The 22,111-nt window shown below is 33.7% G+C and overlaps 1 protein-coding gene across 3 annotated transcripts in view; it reads left to right on the forward strand.

The window, feature by feature from the left end:
* Nucleotides 1-22,111, forward strand: part of NKAIN2 (sodium/potassium transporting ATPase interacting 2) — a 950,393-nt gene that overhangs the window by 377,216 nt on the left and 551,066 nt on the right. The window lies entirely within an intron of this gene.

The raw sequence follows: 22,111 nt of genomic DNA on the forward strand, positions 1-22,111 counted from the left end.
TTTTCATATGTGACTACCTACTTAGAACTGGATTCTTTTCTTCTGGTATCTTAGTAATGCTAAGATTTGTATACCAGGGGGATGGATTAAAATATTACATTAAATATACACAGAAACATAATTAAAATAGAACTCTGTTAATGGTTCTCTTGTTTTTCAACACTAGAAACCATATGAATCAAAGGCTCAATAAAATAAGAGTTTACCTTTAAAAAATACAATTTTCAACACTAGAAGTCATATGAATCAAAGGCTCAATAAAACAAGAGTTTACCTTTAAAAAATACAATGTATTTGTAATTTTAGATATAGTGGCCCATAAATTAATCTTTGGCAAGATAAAGAATAAACCTTAAACACTTTAAAACATATGTAAGTATTAAAATTCAAGTCAGCTCCAATTCTAATTAGTAAGAATCATATCAGAAGTACTTAAGGGAAATTAGCTACCTATTGTTGTTAACTATAATTTAAAAATTTAGTAATCTTTGGTAGTGCATTGTTAGCAAACACGAATGTATGCACATCTGTAACGTGTGCCCTAGTCTGCCAATAGAACTAAATAATTGAAAATGAAATATCACAATATTTTGCACATTATGTCAACATAATTACTCTCATAATTAAAACTTAGGAAGAATTGGAAGGCTAACACTTTACTCCTGTGGGTATACATGGAGATACAATATTATTTCTCCCATCAATTCAAGCATGTGCTACAAAGACGGGGAAAATAAAATCACATCAAATGGTAGCTAACTGGTCTGCCTATGTTCTTAGGTGATTTTTTTTTTTCACTGAAATGTTCTTGATTTGGAACTAAAAGTCTTGCCTTATTCTTTATGAAAGTGATAGAATTACTTCAAACAGAATAACATTTATTTTCTGTGTAACAATTTTCCTTTGGTGCTTTTTTGGGAACAAACTTCCATTAACATTGGAGCTTTTAAAAGCATATTTTGTGTTTGGTTGTATTTTATCAACAAATGTGGTTAGATGTAATTTTCATACTACCCATAAAAAATATTCAAGGCTCTTTTTTACTCATGGGCAAAGTGGCAGCGGTATGACCGGATAAGCATTGAAGTATGCTTCTCCATAAAAATGCATTCCTGAAAAATATAACCTTTAACTTGTTTGGTCATTATTTTTTGACTTAAGGGGCTCTTGAATGTCCCTGAAAAAATAAGAATGTGATATTTCCTGGTATTGCACATTAATCCTTTAAGCCAATAGCACTCACCAATATCTTACTTTATTCTTTAAGACCCACTTGAGATATCAGCTCCTCTGTGAAGCATCCCTTCTTCCCAGGACCACCTTTATTACACCCTCTGTCTTCCCACAGCAATTGGCTTGTAGTCCAGAGAGGCAAAGTACAAGGTCCGGTTCTCTCTTGTATGCACTGGACTCAACAGAGAGTCCACCACAGAAAGTATACACAATATAGTTGAATGAGTGAAGAGAGGTACATACATCCATTAACCTTCTAAGCTGATATCACAAATCTTTGAGGGAGTTGGATTTAAGAAAAGCCTTGGGTGAATGTTCTCGTCTTTAGGGAATAAATGTCCAGACTTTGGAATTTGACAAGGTTGGATAGAAATCCTGATTCTATCATTCATTGGCTGTGAAAACTTAAGTAATTTAACAGCTCTGCATCTCAGCTTTATTATTCTAAGGAATGACACCAAATATGGTCCTTTGCAGGATTGTTGGAAGAGTTGAACCCTTTTTTCCTAAAATGCCTAACAACGCCTTGTTGCACATGGTAAGTGCTCAAGAAGTGATAGCTCTTCTTTAGTGAGGGAAAGAGGTTTCCAGACCTAGCCAGAATCATAAGAGCTACAGGAGAAATTTATGAGGTAGTGACATAGTATTCTTGCGGGCTTTCTGTCAATTTTCTTATCTGAAGACATGGAAAGACATGAAAGAAATAATTGCTGGTAGTGATTTTGGCATCTATAAAAGACATAGAGTGATAATACTGCGTGTAATCTCTAATTTAAAACATTATAGATGTGTAATATATTTGTTCGAGTTTTAAGTAAGCTCTTCATGTAGCTTTTTCATGTAATGTATCATGTCTGTTTAAATGTTAAAAAACAATATGACATTTTAGATTTGATTTAAAATTTCCCTTCTAGATTCACTTGTCTGCTGAGTACCTTAAGGGTTATTAAAATAGTTCCCTGTAGAATGTAAATACTTATATTGTCATTAGAACTGTACCGGATTGCTAATCTGGTTTGGTGAGGGATCCCATGTTGTCAGAGCATTGTTGTTCTGATCCTGCACTACCCATGGGTTTGGACTATCAGGTATATCTAGTGTCTGCTTTCAGAACAGAGAAGAGCTGAATAGAGAAAAATCATGTTTTACCTTGATAGGCTGTTGTTGCAAAAGCCATATTAAAACTATGTATTTATGCTATTTCATGGGAGTATTGAAGATGCCATCACAGGCTTCAAAATGCACCCTCCTGTAGGTGGGTTCTCTAATGGCTAAATCTCAGGTAAAATTCAAAATATTAATTATAAGAATAGTCTGAATTTATGGGTTTTTTTCTTCAGAGAATTTTAAGGCAAATCCTGCCCATGTCAGCCCCAATGGGTAGATCTAACTAAGTCTGCACAAATAGGATTAGAGTCTAGGGGTGGTGGAGAGTGGTTTAAAAGAGTAGGTTGGCTCCTGAATCTGGAAATTTCCTATTACAGAGAATATACGAGTTCTGTTTGCTAACAGTAGTGGGGCAAGCATTTCCTGAGTAAGTCATAGTGAGAATTAGAGGACATCTGGGCCAATTAAAACCATTCACAGCATTACACTTTTTTTTTAAAAGTATCAGTTTAGTAGGTTTGAGCATCACGAAAGATGAAATATCCAAAAAGTAATAATTGATGATATTTTAAGAGGATAATAAGATAATTTAATAGATGTGCAGAACTGCCAAATGATTTTGAAGAAGTTTTACCTCACTTCTGAGTGAACCATAAACTCATAAGTATTCACCAGGAGATCAACGCATGGTGTGGTGTGCAGACCATTGCAACATCTCTGATACACAGATAAATCCAGTGCACACCATGTATTTAACTTTTGGTCCCGGCATCCATATCCTGCTGCTCTTACTGCACCTAAACTATGCACTTCAACAATCTTGTGTCTGATTAAGAGAAATCAGTTGCTGATTCACAGTTATCTGTATTTGCCTCAGGACAAATGAGAGCATAACGGAAACACAAGTTCCACAGAAAGAGGCATTCTGCATATTGTAAAAGTTTTCCATAGTAAATCACAAATTTAGTATGGGAATAAATCAGGGAAAAGACAGCCAAAGTAGCTTCACATTAAGACATATGTTGGAGAAATTATTTTGGCAGAGAAGGGAATGCACTGAACACCTTAACCAATACAACTGAAGTTGTATCTAGTCTTAGTTTTTCTATATTGATCATCTGTCCTCACTTGAAAGCAAATATATCACTTAAACAAAAATTGCTTATAATAGAATTTATAACATTGTTCATATCTTCCAAGGTTATCAGAGACTAAAGCATAAAATAGGCAGGAGAGGACAGAAAGGCAAACAAATATGATTACTCAGTGAACCCTGTGTGCCAGGTGTAAATAACACCTAACTTTATCTTTGGTATAGACCAATTACATGGATATTATTTAAAAAACTGAAGGGAAAAATAAAGAACATAAACGGAAAACAAAATAAGCTAAAGAAATATTTCACATTAATTTTTTTGTTAAAAGTCAAGGATTTAGAGGTTGGGTCAAAAACATCTTCTAACTATATGCTATTTACAAGACACTACTAAAATGACAAGTAGATATTAAAATGCTGGTATATGTATAGCAGGCAAGCACAAACAAAATGCAAGGTGTTTTAATATCAGATAATATAGAATTCATAGAGGACAGCATTAAATGTAACAAAGGGGATGATTTTGTTTTGCCAAAGGAACCATCCACCTTGGAGAATCAGATTTGTTTTAAGTAATTAAAATTCCTGCCGTGATTAATAAAAACTACCTTTAATGTCACTCACCTTTCTTCCTCTAAAGGACAGACTTCATGTTATCTCTAATATGCCTTAGAACGCTTGTAAAAACACACTCCAAAGAACACAAATGTTTGTGCTGCAATGAAGTAAGGACCGCTCCCCAAACTCTGGCTTTCCTTGGGTGAATGGTCATTGACTAGAAACCCTCTGGAAACATAGACACACACACCCCTACAATTATTTCCCAACTACAATAATTGTCAATCAATTTCCAAGTGTAACTGAGAGCCTCTAGCCCTCCTCTCTCTGCATGTCAAGTGTAGCTTTTAAGTGTAGCTTTCCATTTATTGCTCCTCATCCTTAAGCACAAGCCTATGTATGCCCAGGCACTTGACAGTATGCTGTGTTAGTATTTCTTTGTATATTTGTTTCTCTTTATTTTTAATACATCTAACTTTGATCTTCCTGTTGTAAAGAACAGAATATATGAAATATTTAGAGTGTGAAACAAGCTAGAGAATAATTCCTCAGTTAGGAAACAGATGATTTTATAAACCAGAAAGCTGTCCAGATTGGAATACACTAAGGCTTAAGAATGCCAAATGAAGTGCCACATTTAAATTGTTCTTTAATATTAAGCTCTTCCTACATATAGGATTATTGTGTGTAGGCTTCCAATGGACTTGAAAAGAATTTAAAAAAAATGAGTGAGCATTATTTTTAGTTTTAGCTTTATTATTAGTGTTCTTTTTCTTCCTGAACTTGAATCATTATTCATAATATCAGAAAAGTATTATTTACATGGATTCATATTCCTTACTTTTTAGTCATATGGCTACTCCTCACAAATCATATTTTTTAATTTTCAAGATTTTTTTCTTTAGTTCTTTTCCTAACATACTGTTTTTTAAGATGATCTTAAAGAAGCGAAATTTAAATGATGAAAAATAGAAATGATCCATAGAAATAGGATTATGCCAGGAACTAACAGTCAATCGGACAGTTGGCTTCTGTCCTCAGAAGTGGTAGATTAAATCTCTACATGATATGGAAATCATATTTTCTTAGGTGTAAAATACGGGGCTAACATCTAACACTTCATTAAGAAAAAATCTGAATTTGGAAGTATTGCCCAATGGATTGGTCAGATCTATGTGATCAGAGAGCACATTTCCAATTAAATGAAAGATATTAAATTATACCTGTAACCTAGCTCACACCAGTGCCCCAAAAATATTCTCTGGATAAATCTATAACCAAAAATCACTTTGAAATAAGGAGCTTTATTATAAATCTGTTAAAGACTATCTATTAAGGAGTTCCCATCTAAACCTCTTCTTAATTCTAAGGATACTTTAACTTTGTTGAAGGATCCTAAATTTTGTTCCTTGGAAACTGGTAACTATTTGGGGAGTACATAAAGTATATGTTTCTGAACAACTTCCTAGATGCAGTTTGTTATATCCTTCTCTGTGTTGGTACATAATCTCTACACTTTTACTAGAGTTTTCATTTCATTGTTTCATTTATTGTCTTAAAAGTACTCTTGGGAAGGACTGCATTTTATTTAAGCTTTCTTTTTCCTGACTTGTATAGTACTTGGCACATAACTGTGCTCAACAACTGTTTTAAGAATTATGAGTAGATGAATTTAAAAACATAATTTTTTTTCCAAAATGCATAATTTACCATTTTTCTTTGAAAGACAGTGGTGAAAGATGACCTGTCTTCACTAAATAAAAGAAGCCCTACATTGTTTTGATTTCAGTAAAGTCAAGAAATATTTGTTATAAGCCTAACAGTATAAGCGATGTAATACATAATACAGTACAAATAATTTGCTTGTTCATTGCCCAATTTCAACTGTAGACAATGAACTATTAAATATGACAGTTGTGTTATATGCATTAGAATTCCATGTGTTGTTTTCTACAGGGTGACCCATTCAGCGAGCATCAGACTTGCCTTGGATACTTGCTTTTGGGTAATTCACTTAGTTTACAGTTAAAATACCAGAAAGAAACTTTTTAAAGTGCTTTTCTTGATCACTGTTCCTGTTAACTATGGAAAGTACAGCACAGAGACCAGAAGTTCAAGCCGTAAACTGTAATAAATTTAATTCGGATTCTCACTGTGCTCTTGTGTCATCTTGGGTCACTTAGTTAGCATCTCAGACTCCATTTCTTGGTCTGCAAATTTTGAATATTAACAATACATATTCTGTAAAGTAGTTGGGTAGGTTCAAGCTTTCGATCAGTCCTGGGTTGCATTAAGCACATTAAGCTATATTAGCAAATACTCCTACATCCTTCAATAGAAATTTTAATTATCCATATGATACCCAATGATAAGGTAAGATCTAGACAGTAAAGTACAAATTCCTATTTAGTGAGAAAAATGAAAAATGAATTATCCATATAGTTTTCTTTTCATATATTCATACGTTTGTTTTTTCAATATTTATGCAAACTTTATGAAGACTTAGCAGTATGTGTATTCATTACATATATATATATAATTACATATATATATATACATTACATTTATAGGATTCCACTTAAGAGATAATTATTTTATTTTCTTAGGAGATAATTAAATTGCAACAACCCCAAGTTTTCTATATTTTGTTTGTTATATTTTTGTCCTATAGAAAATCTAGTTAAAATATATATTTATTTTGTATTTTTTGTGATTTTCTAAATGCTTATATTTGAATGGAAGTATATTATTTCCCTGCAAGAATGGGGAAAATAATTTAGAATATTATATTATAGAATTATTGTGGCACCTGGAGCAATAGAAATATGAGAGGCTTGCTATTATTGAATTTCCTTGACTATTCTCCCAAAAACCCCTTTTACCAAAAAAAATACCTTTTTTTTTTTTTCTTTTATGGGATGTAATATCCTCCTTTTGGGAAAATATTTAAAAAGAGCTTTGAACATAGCAGGTATTAAGAAAATGTTATAGACATGAAATGAATTTAATCTTTCAAGTCATTTAAATATCTCGTATCAAATTACTGTTTTCTTGACCCTGTGTAGTTCTGTTCTGGAATAAAGAGAAATGATAAAAAATTCAGAGCACTTAATATTTGCCAGACACTATTATATATTGAGTTTGGCAATGGGTAGAATATATGTTTGTTTTAGATTAATTCACTTAAATTTTTGTTGCATGTTCTTTCCAGATTTTGGAAATATCTGGGAGTTCTTTGCCCCCTTCACACATTGACTGAGGGCTTCTTTGAGGCTTTAGTGGATACACTAGCCTGTTGCCAACAGGATGATTCACCAACAAGTTGTTAAATTTTTAATTTATATAAAAATTCAGACTTAGAATCAGTGAAAGGAGGGAATGGTTATTAATATTTAACTATGCCTGATATTTTGGATTTTTTTCTGTATGGTGCCAAAATATTTTAATAGAAAATATTAAAAAATAATACCAAGTGTACAAATGTTTCACCTTTTCCAAATATCAGTTTGGTATATTCCTTTTCTTTGGATGATTGTTACTTTTCAGATATAGTGTTTAATCATCCTTAAAGCTTCTTGGCATAATGGGCTTTCTTCTATTATGGAATATTTAGTGTTATTTTAACCAAGTTTCGTGAGATTTAAAATCTATTCAATGAGAACAGAATGTGACCACTTGTTTTTACTTAGTTCTGAAGATACACATGGGGATATATTGCTTTTAGAAAGCAAATGTACAATCAAATAACTTTTCAAACTAGTACAGTTTTTGGTGACATTTACAATAACTTGTCTAAACCATTCATTCTAATCACTATGTCATTATTTGTGGTTTTATCTTAAGCACATTTTTAATTAATTCCCCTTACTGTTTTTTGTTTAAAATGTAATGTACGGTTCTCTCTTAGTTTACTTTTAAGCTTTCAACTTAAACCTTCAAATAAAGGGAAAAAAATAACAGATGCCCTTAAAATGTAGTAATGTCCGAAGCCTTCATAAACAGTAGTCATTATAAAGCAATATTTAGGATCATTTAGACAGTCTTGAATAATATCTCCGTACTTTTAGTAAATAGAGCACTGGGAAGTTGTGTTCTATGACATTCTTGCCTTGTGGTGGCCCTGTGCAGGTATGGGGAGCACAGTGTCACAGAGAGGCCTTGTGCAGATGTGTTCAGTATCAGGTAAAAATGGTTTGTGCATGTAACAAGTTTTAGTCATTGTTTAGATCTTTGCAATTCTGTCAGAAAATCTTGTTATATTATTAAAGTTCAGAATTCAAACACACACATATATATATGTGTGTGTATATATATATATATATATATATATATATATATATATATATATATTTCTTAGAAAGATCTATGATTGGGGTGCCTGGGTGATTCGGTCAGTTAAGCTTTAGACTCTTGATTTTGGCCTCAGGTCATGATCTCAGGCTCCTTGCTGGGTGTGAAGCCTGCTTAAGGTTCTTCTCCCTCTCCATCTGCTCCCCCCCCCTTTTGCACTAGCTTCCTCGCTCTCTCAACCAATCAATAAATCTAAAATAAATAAATAAGATCTACTATGATTGTGGATTTAAATTTTGTTAGTTTCTCTGCCAAAACTCATAATGAGAAGCATTGGACCATGAATTATAATTACCCTTGCAGTGTTTAAAGTTATATTTAATTTTCTGATTATTTTATAGAATATTTATTTGTTATTAGGCTCAAAATTATGAAACTTAGACTTTAGCTTTTCTATATAATAGTGAAGACTTCAATAATGGCATTCATGAATCATCAAGGAAAGGAGAGAACAAAATCAGTTTATTAATACCTCTCCTCTAGGCACATTCATGAAGGAATTAAACTACTCAGAAATTAATTCACTAGATAACCTTGCATATTTCTATGCCTTTATTCAGCCTTCTTCAAGCAAAAGTGCCTTCCGCTTGTGGGCTTTCTCCCTCTGTATCCAAGTTCCTACCTACCTTTTCCAATTCAGATCTTACATCATATCATCCTTAATGAGATGTTTAATGATCTCCCCAGCAGTTAATAATCACCTTCTCTGAGTTTCTCATGACACAGTGTCTGTATCTCTTATGGCATGTATCAGTTTTTACTTTTCATTATAGTAATTTACATACTTCCATCCTTTCTTTATTTTGGATTTCTTGGGGGCAGATTCTGTGTTTTATAAATTTTCTTTGGGTACGCAATAAATATCTGTCAAGTAACTGAATAAATGAATGAATGAGCTATCTTAAAATTAAATTGGTTACAGTACTCTCAGTTAAATACAGACGGACACATTTTTATTTTTGTCCTCACTCACAAAACTCCATTAAAATCAAAGATATAAAAACTCAACCCAACCACACCCACCAGAACAAAGAGGATAGAAATGAAAAGAGAGGAGAGAGAGAGAAATACATTTTTGAATATGGAGTTTATAGAAATTATAACAGATTACCAGAGAGAGAAAGCATCAAAATAAGTGCCTTTGTTGCTAGAGAGAAAGCATCGAAATAAGTGCCTTTGTTGCTATTAAATATTTAACAACTGAGTCTCATAAATATGCATATGTATGTGTGCTTAAGGTTTTTTTTATCAGTTCAGTTTACTACTAATAAAATATATAATAATTAGTAATAACTGAGAATAAAATATATATCCTTTTTTGTAAAATCCACTTAGAAATCTTATTCTTACGGAACAATTTGTGGATTTGCAGAAATATGGTATTCATGCCAATCTATTATTGCAAATGATGTATGGACTTATTTTTTGACATGAATGAGGTAGGCATTTCTGTTTACATGGATGAGTAAGATGAAAGCTAAGCAATGAATGCATATGTTGGAACTTAACTGTTTCAGCATAATATGAACAAATTCTTTCTTAGAATAGCTGGAAGATGGTTTCCTCAATTTGATTAGAGTGTAATGCTACAGAGACACTAACATTTTAGGCTTAATCTGCATTATTAACATTTTCCTCATCACATTCTTAAATATAGGCAATTGACAAAACAATAAATCAAACCTTAATTTGTAGCATCTGCCAAATTCCATGTTGTAAATATTCCTACCATGCCCAGTTTCAAGCTATTGATGTGATGTCACTGAATGTGAATTTGGAAACAGTTGTGAAGCAACTCACCATTATATATTCTTCTCTACCACACAGATATATCACAGTAGTAAAATATTAGTAAAATAAGTGAGGAGTTTATAATAGATATTTATTTTGAATACATATATTTATATTTTAATGTAATTCATTTAACAGTAATACTAATAGTAATAATTGCTCCGTTTAGCAATGAACTTGTAAAATTCCTGAAAACTTAGCAATTGGATATCACAAGAATCAAAACTTGAATACATTGATCCCACGGAAAATGGGATTGAAGGTAGGAAAGTAACAGGCAAATAGTCTGAAAGTTTTTTCAAAGTCCCTCTCACCCGCCTCCTACCCAGCAGCCTGCAGCAATCAGGCATTTATACATCCCTTTTTTGTAGGAGCAAGCCTGTGCCAATGTGCAGAGGCTCCAATGAATTTTATGGAACTTTACTCTTAAATATAAAAAAATCAACTGAAAGGCAGAAAAACAACAACAACCTTCCATACAAGAGATAAAAACAAAAATACAAACCAAATTCTTAGGTAAGAGAAAGTGGTGAGAAGACTCAGGGAAGAGATGTAGAAAATGTTTGCGTGACATAAGAAAGAGATACTCTTGAAAAAACAATAATCATAGAACATAAAACATATTCATGTCTAAGAAATCCAGAAAAACATTTTGGAAATTGGATTATTACAGCCATTTATTTTCTTGAGTATCAAAGAATATTTGAAAACTAACCCCAAACAAATCTCTCAAAAAAATTAGCAAATCAGGTGAAAAGTAGGAGATAAAACCCTTTTAAAATTAGGTCAATCAAGGAGATCCGACATCTAACTTACAGGAATTTTATAAAGACCAGGCAGAAAAAAGGAATGTGATTTTCCCACAAATAATACACAGAGGAATTTGAGATTTGAAAAATAAGAGTCTCCAATATGAAGAGCCTCACCTCCATAGGCTGCATATGACAACATTTAAAAAATTGTACACACGTGTATCATTTTGAAACCTTAAAACCATTGAATATTAAAATTCTCCATAGGAAAAAAACAAAAACCAGTGTGATCAGAAATAAGAACGATATTGGAGTTTCCACTGAATGCTAGAAGTTAACACAAGAATGAAAACAGTTTTGATAATGAAATTAAAGCATAACTACACTACTAAAACAACTTTGGATTTTAAAGTAACACAAATTAGTTTAATTTAAATCCATAGTGCAAAAGAAAAATTAGTCAATTTTTTTTGTTTTAGTGAGATCTAGAGATTAATCTAAAAACCATCTGGAAGATGGAACATGGTAACATCTCTTATTTTATTGGAGATTAAATATTGATAAAAATACGTGTTTTTGGATTTTTTTTACTCAAAAGTATGTTAGATATTTGCTAGTGTGAAAGCATGACTAGTTAGATCATTTTCTCATCTTAGAATTCCAGTTTACATTCTCAACTGCATGAACAAATGATTCTACTGGATTTGGTCTCCCAGTATGCCATATATTTATTACAAGGCAGTGTTGTGTCTTGGCAAAATTCTACTGGCAAATACATAATGTAATGCTTAAATTTACACTTAAATATTCTCCTTGCCACCAGTTTCTAAGATATACATAAAACTAAATCCATTGAGCTTTTCATAATACTACAAACCCTATTTATGTGGAATAAGAGTAGTAAAATAGTTTGGTTGAAACTTCTGAAAGCTACATTTCCAGAGGAACCAAAGGGAAAGAGAAACTCTTCTAGTGAAAGATAATTGGCAAAATGATATATTAAAAAAATGGAAAAGGTGTTACTGACTTGCAGAATGTTCTAAAAATACCTCATTCAATAAGTACATCTTGCTATTTGACACACAATTATGTTAATGTAGTAAGAGTTGAAGAGTAATTTAAATATAATTAGGCTTTAAAAGATAAATGATATAGAACGTGGAAAGCAGGTTCTGGAACATTATTTTTTTATGAAAGTGAAAAATAAAAATAAAAATCTGTAAATCAAAATTCTTGGGGATTCCTGGGTGGCTCAGCAGTTTAGCACCTGCCTTTGGCCCAGAGCATGATCCTGGAGTCCCGGGATTGAGTCCCACATTGGGTTCCCATCATGGAGCCTGCTTCTCCCTCTGCCTGCGTCTCTGCCTCTCTCTCTCTCTCTCTCTCTCTCTCTCTCTCTCATAAATAAATAAAATCTTTAAAAAAATTCTTGCAGTATTTTCAATTTAGTTTGAGTTTTATACTTGCATAGCTGATACAGATGATGAAGCAAATGAGTTTTACTGTAAATTTATTTTCTAATAAGTGATATTTTCAACATCTTGTTTTACAGAAAAGAATGAAAAAAAAATTTATTGAATTTCTTTTCTATGCACATTCATTCTCATTTAATGTCTAGAGCTGTATTGAATAGGAAAATAGTATACCAACCACTGATCACTAAAAAATAGCATAAAAATCACATTGGTTGATAATTTTAATGAGTTTACTGATGATTTTCTAGGGAGTTGACTTTTTTGACATAATCTGTGATCCATTTTACTGTGCCATAGAAAGATTGAATTAGTAACATATGTGAAAAATCATGTAATCTGACATTTTTTTCTTCAAGGCACGAGTAAATCAAGTATAACTCCTAGGGATCTAGATAAGCAAAGTGATCCTTTTTTAGAACTCTATCAGATTTTAAAAATTAAGTCAGCCCATTAACTTTTCAGTAAATATTTATCGAATATATACTATAATTCATGAATGTATTTGTACAGGATATAAGCAGAAGGTAAATAAAATCATGACGAATGCAATGATAATCGTGCTATGATGGGGTATTTTAGGAACCTATAAGAAAGAAATGGTTCCTGAGTCCTAAAAGCGGACTTTCAAGTGAAGTAGATTTTGAGATTTTAGACACAATATCAGTGAAATGATTCAGGGCAGGATATTTCTATTTATTCCTACATCTTTATAGTTTTAATTGAAAGACAAAAGATAGGTGAACAGGTTACAGAATATAGCAAATTGTAAAGAAATATAGAAAAAATTGTAGGAATGAAAGATAAAGGATTATAAAAAATGGTATATGTTATCCTTTGTTTCATTTAGCATTGTCTCAAAAGGGTCTTTCCATGACTTTAAGTATACAGAGCACCAATTTTAATAGCTTCCTACTATAATATCTATTTTGTTCCTATCATTTATTATGCCCATCATTTTATTTTATTATCATTTTTTATTGAATAGAAATTTCATATTTGAATCAAAGATATCCTACCTCATAAAACATGAAAAGCATGGTTGTATGTAAGAATAGTTCTTATTGACTGTCAGGGAAGTACTTTTCTGATTAAAAAAAAAAAAAAAAAAGAAAGAAATATACTCTTATGGTGTAAATCACTAAGTTTTTGTTTTATTTTCTTCATTTTTTAAAAAGGTTTTTATTTATTCATTCATGAAAGACACAGAGAGAGAGAGAGGCAGAGACATAGGTGGAGAGAGAAGCAGGCTCCATGAAGGGAGCCTGATGCAGAACTTGATCCTGGGTCCCCATGATCACACCTTGGGCCCAAGGCAGGTGCCAAACCGCTGAGCCACCCAGGGATTCTCTATTGTTCCATATTGAAAAGGAACAAGGACAGATCTTCTGCAATGCCCAGGATGAGTGAGCACTCATGACTTACGTATGTCATTGTCTCAATTTTATTCAATATTAGTTGCATCAGTCAACAGAAAGAAATATAAATGATTGTCATCATTAAGATTACACTCTGGCTGGGGGAAACGGAAATAAAGTAACCAACTAAAAAACTAAATCATGAAATTTCATACGTACATACATGCACACATACATATACGTATGTAATAAGAGAAAGTGTCAAGTGGAAATTAGTGCTGTAGAGAAAAGTAAAACAGGAAAAGTATTGCTGTACATGGATGCAAATTCAAATTAAGGAGTCACATAGATGAATGGATAAAGAAGATGTTATTGACATATACATATAGAGAGATACAATGAAATATTATTGAACCCTAAAGAGGAATTAAATCTTGCCATTTGCAACAGCATGGTTGAATCTAGAGGGTATAATGCTAAGAGAAATAAGAGAAAGACAAATACCGTATGATTTCACTCATACATGAAATTTAAGAACAAAAATGAAGCAGAAAATGAGACAACCCAAAACCACACTCTTAACTATAGAAAACAAACTGACGGTTGCTAGAAAGGAAGTGGATGGGGAATGTGTGAACTAGGTGAAGGGGATTAAAAGCACACTTATCACAATGAGCACTGAATAACATATGAAATTGTTGAATTACTATGCTGTACACTTGAAAATAAGGTAATGTATGTTAATTATATTGGAATTAAAAATAAGTAAATTGAGGAGTCAGGGAATGCCTGATAGAGAAGCAGACATTTGGGTAAAGACTTGAAGGAAAATAGGGAGTGAGGCAAGAGAACACCTAGAGAAAATATTTTACAGGCCAAGACCACAAGACGATAGGTCCAGGCCTGGAGATCAGGTGAGAACTGAGCTCTGGTCACTCTCACATTAATGGGCAAGTTTGATGAGATACAATCAGCACAGGGGACTGACGGGGGAAAGGCCTGATGAGGTGCGAAGAAACTCAGAGTGAGGTATTTGGAAGGCCAGGTGAAGAGGTGTTTTGAGGTAGAGAGTCACTATGCCACTTTCTGCTAAGTAACGTAAAATACGGACTGAAAATTAGCCAGCTGGCCATGTAGCAGTCATTGATGATGACAGGAGCATTTCTGGTTCCATGATGGGAATGAAAGCCTGACTGACGTGTTCAACACCTGTTGTCGGGGATGGGGAGAAAGGAAGCCCTCTTAGAGTGCTGGTGGGAATGCTACCTGGAAAGCAATATGGAGGTTCCTCAAAAAGTTAAAAATAGGGGTATTCTATGACCCAGCAATTGCTCTACTGGGTATTTACCCAAACGATGCAAACATAGTCATCTGAAGGGGCACCTGCAGCCCAATGTCTACGGCAGCTATGTCCACACAATAGCCAAACTATGGGAGTAGCCCAGATGTCCATCAACAGTTGAATGGATAAAGAAGATGTGGTGCATATATACAATGGGATATTACTCAGCCATCTTGAAAAAGTCAAAATCTTAACATTTGCAACAACATTGATGGAACTGGAGGGTATTATGCTGAGTGAAATAAGTCAGCCAGAGAAAGACAATTATATGATTTCACTCATATGTGGAATTTAAGAAACAAAACAAAGAATCATAGGGGAAGGGAGCAAAAATTAAAATATGGTGAAACCAGAGCGGGGACAAACCACAAGAGACTCTTAACCCTAGGAAACAAACTGAGGGTTGCTAGAGGGGAAATGGGAGAGGGGACAGGGTAACTGGGTGATGGGCATTAAAGGAGGGCATGTGATGGATTGAGCACTAAGTGTCATAAGCAACTGATGAGTCACTAATTCTACCCCTGAAACTAAGAATACACTGTATGCTAATTAATGGAATTTAAATAAAATTTCAAAAAGGAATAGGAATAAAAGAGTTAGAGTGAATATAGGCAAGTTTGAGAAATGTTGCACTACAGAGAAAGAGAATAATGGAGTTGTAATTGGAGGTGAAAATGGGATAAGAGCAAGCTTTTGTTGCTGTTCTTTTTCATTGGGGGAGAAATAAGAGCATGACTGTCTGCTAATAGGAAAGATCCAGTAAAGGGGAAGAAAGAGGACAAGAATTACTCAAGCAAAGTCCTGGAATGAGTGAAAAGGAACAGAGTCGAGCATGCAGATCGCCCCTCATGGTGGGTATCCTGTCCCTGCCCTCCCTCACTCATTACTCTTGTCCTACCATTTACACAAAACCTTAGGACTGTAAAGGCATGGCCAAGAATTCCATTGTTTTTCTGTGCCTTCATTCTACTTAGGGCTAGAAATTGATAAAGAGAGTTAAAGCAATCTTCTACTTGGACCAGTTCGAGGGTTCTATACAAAATATAAAGTTACCTTCAGTTTCTTGGTTTATTCTTTTGGCAACTTGCATGGGAGAATTAAAGTCAATATCATTTTATTGTTGTATGGCCCATTTAGGCATCCTTCCCTACTGAGATTTAGTTAGAGCATTTGCTTCCAATGGATCGTCTGCTGACTTGGGATGGTTATCACCTATTGCTAGATGACAAAGACAATGAAAATATTGAGATCTGAAGAGTAATTTAGAATGAGAAGTTTACCGCGTGTGTATAATCCTGTCCAGAAAAGAATTCAGAGGGAGAATGTTTAAAATGAGATGGTACTTGGAGAGGATACCATTTTGTTGGCCTAATTTGAGTACAAACTACAATTTTAGGAGTATGGAATTTCAGAGTTTGGTTTTAATTGCTACTCTAATCTGTCATAGTCAAAAATAGGAGACTTGAAGGACAAGCACTTTGTTCTGTGTGTATGCACACATCTCGCTGTCAACATTCACGCATATACATTGATGTATATGTTCATGTGTACGTATCTCTTTTTTGAATGGGAGACTGCTGATTATTTCTTCTAGTTGAGCTAATTACCTGTGGTCCTTTGATGACTCTCAGTTTCCTGACTGAAGCTGGTAATAATACCAAATAGCACAATTGTCCCAAAGCATCATCCTATCTCGAATGAAGTATTTGATCCAAAGTTACTATGAAAAGGGTTCGGCCAACATATATGAGAGTTGAGTCATTTAAACACGTGTTGATTAATGAGGGCTGCTTTTGTGTCTTTTTGAAACATTAGCCTAAGACAATAAAAATCCTCTGAGAATTACATGTTTTCTTATTTTTGTGTTGTTTTTAGGTACAAATAAGGAATCTATAACTCCTGAGAAATAGCCTAGATACATGTACCTGGGAAGTATTGTTTTAGGAAAAAAACATCACTGCGATTCTAATTGATGACCCGCATAGCAAGCAGTTTTTCAGCTTGCCTCTGCTTCAGCCCAAAATAAACATACCTAGAGAATGTTCTTTGTTATTGTTGTTTTTGTTTTCTTCATTCCTTTTCTGTCCCAAGGTTTTAAGGAATCCTGGTCATTTCACATTATATGAAAGCTGTCTCCCTAAGACACGGATGGCTGGCATTAATAGAGGTGGTATCTTCCGCACTTTTTTGAAATGTTTATAAGCCTTGAAACCTTTCTGGATATTCAGTTTCGAACAGGTTTTAGTTTTTGTTTGTTTTGTTTATTATTATTATTTTTAGTATTTGTGACTATCAGGTGTATTTTAGGATGTGGCCATTCCTTGAATAGGAATAAAGGCTGAGTGGGAAATATTAGCTATTTTTTTTATCATATTTAGTCAAATACTGAAGTCAAGGGACGCCTAGGCGGCTTAGTAGTTCAGCGTCTGCTTTCAGTTCAGGTCATGATCTTGGGATCCTGGGATCCTGGGATCCTGGGATCAAGTCCCACATCGGGCTTCCCGTAGGGAGCCTGCTTCTCCCTCTGCCTCTTTCTCTGTGTCTCTCATGAATAAGTAAATAAAATCTTAAAAAAAAAAAAATACTTAAGTACTACAGTGATCCCTGATGTAACTGAAAAAGTAAAACTTATCCTCTCAGCTAATATGCATATCCTGTAGTTATAACTGTCTAATCATTTATTCATTCTTCATTCTATACATGTTTACCGGGCATTCATTATGGATTGCTTTGTGTTAAAAGCTGTCTATTCATTAAAAATAGGGATGAAATCATAGGATATTCAACTAAAATGTTTCTAAATCTTTGTTGTGATAAATTTTCTCTTAATTAACACTTATAACTTTGAAAACTTTTCATTTATTTGTAGAGGGCCAGACTTCTCCAAGAAATAATTAATGAATGTTCCTTAATAGTACTTTATATATTTTTAAGGATAGTATAAAATGATAGCAAAATTTGAACTGCACATCTGTGTTTACTGTATTTTTCTTAGTCATTGATGTACCATGTCTTTATAAAAGTTTCATTTTAAGTGACTCTCCTCAATTACCTGAAATCTTGAGACCATTTTCTGTACACCTTAATTATTACTGTCTGCTCCCATTCTCTAAAATAATCCAAATTAATCTTCATTTTTTTATCTAAGATATCCCTGCCTTTCAAAGAAGGTCTTTCAGAATTCTTAACTTCAACTTAAGGACCAGAAAGTAAATTGCTTCTTTTTTATAACTTGTCATTTAGATGCTTTATGACATTACAAAGCATGCACTCTTGTCAAGAGTCAAAATAATAGTTTTTGAAGTAAAATGGAACATGGAAAATCTGCATATAAATACGTAAAAATTTTAGATAAACTTATTTTACTGGTTATTTTCAAATGTGTGTTATCTCCCTATAAGAATATAAGCATCTCCTAGTTTGTAAAGATCATTTTTTTTCCATTTACATTGGAAAATTTTTTGTCCAGATGCTGAAATACTTCTGAGACAGGAAGAATTATGTCATACCATCCAGAAAATCCTTATCTTTCTCTGGTGGCATGAGGTGTAATGTATGATGAGTGGTTCTCTTTTGCTGTTTGTACACTGGTCATTCTAGCAGAGGCCATTTATTAAGGAAACAGATGGGGAAACATCAGTTATATTTTGTGCCTTCTGTTTACTATAAAATGTTAGGAGCCTTGGAAAGCAGAACTAAAGTAATTGAAGGCATCAAAGACTAAGTCAGGTATGATAGGAGAGAATGGACATTCTCAATTCCAGTATAGGCCTTATTTTTTTTACTACTGAAAGCTTTGAGATAACCTTTAAGTTGTATTTTTTTTTCCTGTGTAAGCTATTAGGTCAGTGGATATTTTGTGAGTTTTTAAAAATTAATTTTATATGAGCCTGGCAGTTGACAGTCATTCAGGAGCCAACTATTATTTGTTCAAGACATCGAAAGGTTGTAGAAGAACCCCCAAACTAGATTATCTTGGAGTAATCATAGAATTTGATACCTTTTATGATAAGATTCTTTTTATATTGTTGTTCATAATAGCTTATATGATACACAAATTTACAAGAAATGCAGTGTCTTTAAAACAAGTGTTTCCCCTGCAGAAGTTATACAATTTTACACTAATGAACATTTCTACTCTCAGATTTTCAAGACTTGTGTTCCCCTTATAAGAGTTACATTATTGAATTATTGACAGCAGATAATTTGCCACTACCATTGTGGAAGGCAGTCCCCCCCACCCCCCCAGTGATTAAATCTAATTCCTTGTGACATTGTTTGAGCCTGTTTTCTCTTCCTCCTCTTTCTCCTCCTCTTCTTCATATTGTTTTCATTATTAGTTTTTGCCTTTGAAGGTTCTTGCATCTCCTTTTTTTAACACATAATTGCATTAGAGTCTAGTCTTCAGTAAGGCAAAGGGCCAGTCTCTCCTTCACTGACCATGAGAATGTCTTCTTTTCATGAATCAGAATGATTTTCAATAATGCTGATAAATCTGCCAGGTATGGTTTTAGGAGGTTTTTGGGGAGACATTTTAATTTTATTTATTGTGTTATTACTTATGATGAATTTAGCACTTCTACATAGCAGTCTTTTTGTGAGATGCACTTTACAAATATCTTTGAGCTCTCCCAATGACCCTGTAAGAAATAGAAATAGAGTATTTATAACCTCCATTTCACAGGTGAAGCTGCTGAAACCACACATTTTTACTCTTGTGTGTTTAGCTCTTTGAGAGAAATGTCTCTTCGAGTTTGGAAGATTCACCATTTTCTGCTTTCCTGAAGGTCAAAAAAGAAAGACTAGTAATATTCTGAAACTGGTGGCCTGAAGTCAGACTTCCTCACTGACGTATTTATGCCACTTAGAGGGATTTAGTGGCACATTTCTATCTGGACCCTTTTCATGTTGATTGTAGACTGATCTTTCCTGCATTTTCGATGTTATGTAGCTGAGGCTTTTTCTATGAAAGGGTTCATGTGTTTGATTTAAAAGAAAGTAGAGCTATAACTTTGCTGTTTTGCAAAACCATGCTAATATTGAAGCTGGCATTTACACTTACACACAGTTCTCCAAGGATTTCAGTGCCTGGTGTGTTTCTGTAAGCTTTGTGACTGTTTTATCTTTTAATCTGTTTTTTATTGTAAAACATTTAGAATATTTGCAGATCCAAACACCCTTAAATTAAAGGAGTGGTATTAATATTAATGTTATAATTTTAGATTTAGAGTGAGCGTATTCTTACCTCTAACAAATAGTCACAAACCATCCAGTTTTGCAAAGATGCCACATATTTCGTTTGTATCTGTTTTTCATTAATGACTTGATGTTTTAGGCTGACTCAGTTTCCCAGGCATCTTTTCCATTCCAGCTCTGGAGTGACTAACTTAGGCTAAGTTATGACTTCCTAGATCATGGAAGGCACTGCCTCATAGTGGAGAGAATATGGGTCTACCATGCCAACATGGAATACTCAAGTAATCTCTACAGATATGGTAGTAGCCAATGACCTGGCTCCCACCTGCTGCAATCTAGATAGTAGTACATTATAAATCTCTTATATACTCAACAGTACTATTGAGTGTGAGCTCCTGTACTTCAGAAAGCAGGTCTCCTAACCATTTGCTATATAGGTCTGTGGCCAGTTCTTACACTGTAATACTGAAATTAATCTTTGATAAACACACAAAAAAAATCATCATAACGTTAAATGGTATTTTAAAACTGTTCACCAATGCAAAATAATATAAAACAGAAAAAAAATAGTGTCCATTGTGTCTAACGTCATTCATTCTACCATGGGCAGGTTTTTATCACAAAAATATAGAGTGAGACATTCTAATAAGCAAACCCTTATTTTACAAGATGAAAGATCATGTAACGTTATTAGTCAAGTGGTAAATAGAGTACAATTAAATACGTATTTCTTAAGTCATGCTAGGCACAAAGTTAGGAAAAGATTTGTAGTGATAGGATGGTACCTAGATAATTTCAAAGTATTTTCTATACTAGCCTAGCTCAGAGAGTATTTAAAGATAAGAATCCTCTGACTAGCAGAGAAGATGGAAGATAAATAACTAAGGGTGAAAGAAATGGGGGAATGCCAGCATGGCATAAGTTAATAAAGATTAACTTACTCATGAATAAAGATGAATTTATATGACTGTGGTAGGCAGCTATTCCGTATCAAGAAGTTCAAACAAATTGAAGATTTACTTTACCTACTCTCCATAGTATGTGGACTACCTGTAGGACAAGCTGTAGTCTGGGGCCTTAATCCTAAATATGTCATGAAGAAGTTATCTTATGCATGAGATCATACAATTTGTTTTAGAATAGTATATTATTTTCACATTATTTCCAAATATTTTCAAAGATATAAATAAACACATACATGGAAAGACTACTCAAAACTTGAAGAAAATACACTTATTTCTTAATTAGGCCCTACCTTTTGTATCCTCCCTCTTTTAGCCTCCATAACTACATACAACAACATTTATTTGTTTATTCATTCATTCTTTCATTCATTCATAGACGGGTAGAGAGAGAGAGGCAGAGGGAGAAGCAGAGGGTGAGGGAGAGAGAGAATCTTAAGCAGGCTCCACACCCAGCATGGAGACTGGTGTAGAGCTGCATCTTACAGCTCTGATGTCATGACCTGAGCTGAAATTAAGAGTCAGGCACTTAACTGACTGAGCCACCCAGGCACCCCTAAACATGACACTTTGGAGATCAGGACTTATCAGCTCCATTTTTGTAGGTATATATGATTTAGACAAAAATTTCCAAACTTCTTTAAACCTGTCAACATACAAATATTTTTTACCTTTCCACTGCCTATTTCCTTAGGTTAGTATTAGATATGATATGATATATGTTATGATATATGATATGATATGCCATGCCAAACATGGAGACTTCCAGTGTGCCAGCCTCTTCTAAGAAGTCTTGTGACCTAGATCTTCCGGGTATGACTGACTAGACTTCAGTGGACAGATACTCCAAGGATATTTCATCCATGGGTTGCTGAGTTCCTGTAAAAAGGTCTG

Source organism: Canis lupus, chromosome 1 (genome assembly GCF_011100685.1).
Source record: "Canis lupus familiaris isolate Mischka breed German Shepherd chromosome 1, alternate assembly UU_Cfam_GSD_1.0, whole genome shotgun sequence".
NCBI classification, from domain to species: Eukaryota; Metazoa; Chordata; class Mammalia; order Carnivora; family Canidae; genus Canis; species Canis lupus.